Below are 5,387 nucleotides of genomic sequence, written 5' to 3'. Positions count from 1 at the left end.
CATGAACCTGACAATCTAAAAAGTTACATTTGTCAAGACTATTGAGAAGAATTGAGATAGAAAGGAAAAAAACTAAGGTCTTGTTGTGTGTTTTCCCAAATCATTTTACTGTAGCTGTAATGAATCTAAATCTGTGTTACCATTTCTGTTGAATTTCTTTTGAATGACCTTAAAAGGGTATTGAAGGAGAGATTAGGATACCCACAGACTCATTCCTCATCTTGACAATCTCATTCCATGTTTCTGGTCCACACCAGTTAAACACAAACAACTCTGCAGGTCCTCCAACATCGAACTATTCACATTCATTGCAGGTGTGAGGACAAATAGGAATGTTATTGAACTTTGAGTTATTCAGGGGAGTCCATTGAGCCCAGGGTCTCATTTACAATGGTTCCCCGAGGACAACAATCCAATACAACACATTCAAAATGATCAATAAAAATAAAATCAACTACAAATGACAGAATCAACACTACAGCTTCAAACGATACAAATACAATACATTCATTCAACATTGTTTTATATATTAAGGGTATGTGAGACAAGGGAGATGTACCTGTCCATAGTTGTTTATTAGGAAAGGGAATTGTACTAATTATCTGATGTTATGAATCAAACAACAACTTTGTCTGTTGCAACTACTATTGCTGCTTAACCTTGTTGCATTTCTCCTCCCCCTCCGTCTTCCCTCTTCAAAAGGACCACAATGGAAATAAGCTTTTAAGCTTTATTGTGTTATCCTTGATGATTTTCTTAAATTGTATGTAGAGGCTTCTGCATTCCAATAAATGGTGTCATCATAGTAAAGAACTGGCAGGGAAGTTGACTGTACAATCTGCTTCCTGCTGTTTATGTCACGCCTACTCCCGCTCTCCCTCTCTGGGCCACGAGGACGCCAGGCTGCCCTTCATTACGCACACCTGTCACATCAGCGCAATATTGGACTCACCTGGACTCTGTTACTTTGTTGATTACCTCCTCTACATCTGTCTGCTCCTCACTTTGTTCCTTATGTCAGTGATGATGTCATTGTTTTTCCCCTGTCCAGACACTGTTCCTGTTCTGTTTCATGCACATTGGTTATTAAATGTTCACTCTGTGTACCTGCTTCTCATCTCCAGTGTCGATCCTCACAGTTTTGGGAGAGGCATGATTTATTTCTATAAATACTTATTTTCCACCATAATTTGCAAATAAATTCATAAAAAATCCTACAATGTGATTTTCTGGATTTTTTTTCTCATTCTGTCTGTCATAGTTGAAGTGTACCTATGATGAAAATTACAGGCCTCTCTCGTCTTTTTAAGTGGGAGAACTTGCACAATTGGTGGCTGACTAAATACTTTTTTGCCCCACTGTAAATGTGTAAGCCATCTGCAATATTTCTTAGAGAATTAGAAAACAGTATACATTTAGTTTTTCCCTCATTAAGTACCAGTTTTAAAGCAACAAGGACTTTCTGCAAGGTGACAAAATCAGATTGCAGCCTGTTCAACCATAGTATACATAACAGTGTCATCTACATACAGATCAATGTTACAGGTGGCTCATAGACCAACATTATTTATATAAATAGTAAAGAGGACATGTTCCAAAATCAATCCCCGCAGGACACCTTTAGTAATATTGAGTTAACTTAACTTGACACCGTAAGAAAGCACACATTGTGTCCCAAACCATAGTGCTGCTCATAGTATTCCCACTGGCAGATGGGGTGAGTGTGTGTGTGTGTGTGTGTGTGTGTGTGTGTGTGTGTGTGTGTGTGTGTGTGTGTGTGTGTGTGTGTGTGTGTGTGTGTGTGCGTGCGTGCGTGCGTGCGTGCGTGCGTGCGTGTGTGCGTGCGTACGTGCGTGCGTGCGTGAGTGTTTGTGGGTGCGTGCATGTGTATGAATGTTTGTGCGTGTGTGCGTGTGTGCATGTGTGTGGAGATGCAGGGAGGCATTCATTGTCTCTCCATGCCCACTGGGCACCTCACACCGTCTCACCTGGCCTCCCCGTTCTATCAGTACCACCAGACACTCAGGTCTATGAATCCTAACCATGCACACGCACATACACACACACACACACACATTGTCTGAGGCTGATAACAACACAGGCAGTCCGCTTGCCAGTTAAAACAGATTAAGACCAATATCTTCATCCCACATCCTCATCCAGACAGCTTTATGCCTAGCCTCAATGTGACACCCCATGCTTTTCTTTCTGGACAATTGTTATAGTCACATAGTGTACAATCAAAATTGCACCCTAATGCTTATATACTGATGTCGGATCTTAATTTGATCACTTTTTTGTTGCTGAGAATTTTCCTGCACCACAGATGAGCTTTGTGATTTACAAATTCACTGAAAAACCAAACTAACACACAGTTATATTAACCGTATTGTACTTTTCATGTAGCCTATTTTCGAAGAGCTAATCGTCTAACCACTGATCAAACAACATCATGGACTAAACGTTCAAATGCTGTTGATGCAGGATTATTTTGCCCAGGTCAAAAGTAGTGCACTATATAGTGAATCAGCCAGGTCACCTGTAATACAAGTCAGTATTCGACATCCATCCATGTCTGAGGATGCCAGGTGATGACATGGAAACCAGCCTATAGGGGCAATAGTGAGTGCTGTTTCCTTCAAATAGGTTTAGTTTTTGTAGGGCGTTGTGGACACGGACGGCGGATGGTCGTAAGCATCTGCCTCTGATTCCAAAACTGCCAAAGAGAAGGAACCAGACGAAGGAAGGTTGCAAGTTCAAATCCAGTGATTAAAAGTTGTTTTGAGATTTAAAAAAAAAACATTTCTGGAAAACTTTGAAATTTGACGTGAGACTGTGAGAGCTAGTTGAGTGAATGGGGTGTCATTTCAGCCATAGCCTTATCCCTGACCTCACTGTGACTCCCCATGCTTCAGCATAATGATAACATCACTCGTTCCTCTCTGTCAACTCAGCTCCAGTCTGAAGATCAATATGATCATCCATTATTGTCATTGGAGAGTTTGTGATCTGAATATCATTCTCAACCAACCATTTTGCATAAGATCATGTTACTGAAGATATTCATCACTAGAACCAGTGTCAGTCACGGTAATCGGATGACTGGGGTTGCGTCTGAAATGGCATCCTATTCAGAGAGATCAGTCACACTAATCAGATTGGAACTTGGAGGAAAAATAATGTGTCCTTTACAAAAACGCACTGTTTTTCCAGAAATCCTGGTTGGAAGATTCCGGATTTCCTTATTATTCCCTTCTAATTACAGGAATCTTCCAACCAGGATTTCTGGAAAACCTGGGAATTTTGACAAAGTTCATTTTACAACCCTAGTTCTTGTTAAAAAACCTGTAGCCTTTCCTACCGTATCTGACACTATATTTTCCCTAGTATGATCATTATACAGAGTTAAGATAGCCTTTAGGCAATGTTTTACAAGCATAACGAATTGGATGATTCATTTTACGTTGAGACAAACAACATCCTTTTGAGGGATGCTTTAGCATTCAGAGAGCCTACTACAGTGAAGACTATTGTATCTGATAACAAAAGTCTGCGAGGGGAATGATAACCTTGGGAGTGCAGCTCTCGGGACGAACGATGCTTAATGGAGCATGCCAATTAGCCAAGGATAGGCATTCTAGGCCTTCTTCCATCTATTAAAATATTATACGATCCTATATAATCTATTGCATGTTGTAAGATTCTATAGCCAGATTCTGTCCCCATTGGTCCTTTAGCCATGAGAAATGGTGAGCTATAAAGCTATAAGGGTATGGAGTTGTTGAACCCCTTTGTATTCCTCATATGAATAATTCTCTTTCTCCTTGTTTTAGTCTTTCATCACGCCCACAACCTAGTTCCCTTTCTCTCTCATCCTCTTCTTCTTTTTCAAGTATAAACTTAAAAGATTAAGATCAAAGTATAGTCTATATTTTATGGCGATAGCCTCTTGTTCACGACTTCTGTTCCACAACATTAATGCAACACTCTTCTGATCAAAGAGCAATGTACATCAGAGGCAACAGGCCACGTAGTTTAACAGAACTAAGCATTCTTACTGAGAGGTTGTATGTGTTTCAGATTGACTGTTGCGTTCGGAAACTACAGACAAACTGATTGACAAATCACCTTGCATCCTAAATAACTACTCATTATTTTTTGATCAGTCCTTTTTCCCTGTGATCAGCGACTGAGCAATATTGATAATCTCAGACACGGCCATAGTCTGATGTTGTTTAACCCGTGCCCTGATTAGTATGGATTCAATTCACTAGTTCGAAGTGAGAAACAACAATTCTGTATTGCCCTCTGAAAGGGGGCACATGAGGATCATGAACTACATTTTCGTATTATTGCTGAGAATTGCCGAAAATATGTACATCTGAACCAATATACAGAGCTACGGTGTCCTTAAATATGGCCTGCCCTCCATTGTAGTTAAGTTCATGTAAATATCTCTCTTCACTTTGTTTCAATCCAACACCTCACTAAGGGTAATTAATATGACGCTGGTAGAAAGAAAACTCCCATTAATTAAACAGAAACACTTCAGATGCTTCAGTGAAGCGAACACTGTGTCTCTGTGGTTAGTGTGGTTGGTACCCTGGTTTCCATGGTGACTGCAGTGGATGATGTCGCTGGCTGGATCTGCAGAGAAGGCAAACAGAGTGGGAACTTTCATTTTCTGATAGTGAGCGGCTCGATGCGATGGGACTTGCACGCTAGAGCTCACTGACGGAGGCCTTGGGGCCATCTTTGTGACGCATTCATATTGAAGGGATCTGTTTAATTTCATGACTGACTTTTTTTATTTAAAGACTTCGGCAGAACTTTAAAATGGATTTCTGGTCATGGATGAATTGATGGGTTATTTTAAAGGGGCAATGATTTCTGTGACATGGATAATGCCAGTAGATAGTTTCTCAGATGTTGTTTTAGTTTTTGAAGTTGAAGAAAGCATCCATTAAGCTTGCTTGCATTAAAAACCCCATGCTGTCTTTTTCATTTATTTTTTTTAATCATTACTGTGTGTCCAATAAATCACTGTAGGTGTTTATTTTATGAACATTTTTACATTTAAAAAAATAAAGGTTAATTTATTTCCCTGAGCCTCCCTTTGCCATTAAAATGTTCAGTCTAGTTGTGTGGGCGATTTGATACAAATGTAAATATATTTACATACACAACCCTGATTGGCGAATAGAATCGTCTAGACTAGGGGTGTCAAACTCATTCCATGGAGGGCCAAGTGTCAGCGGGTTTTGTTTTTTTCCTTTCAATTAAGACCTAGACCACCAGGTGAGGGGAGTTCCTAGTGACATTAATTCATCCATCAAATCGAGGGTAGAGTGAAAACCTGCAGACACACGGCCCTCCGTGGAATGAAT

Source organism: Oncorhynchus kisutch, linkage group LG14 (genome assembly GCF_002021735.2).
Source record: "Oncorhynchus kisutch isolate 150728-3 linkage group LG14, Okis_V2, whole genome shotgun sequence".
Classification (NCBI taxonomy): Eukaryota; Metazoa; Chordata; class Actinopteri; order Salmoniformes; family Salmonidae; genus Oncorhynchus; species Oncorhynchus kisutch.
Note: the sequence above shows the minus strand (reverse complement) of the source record.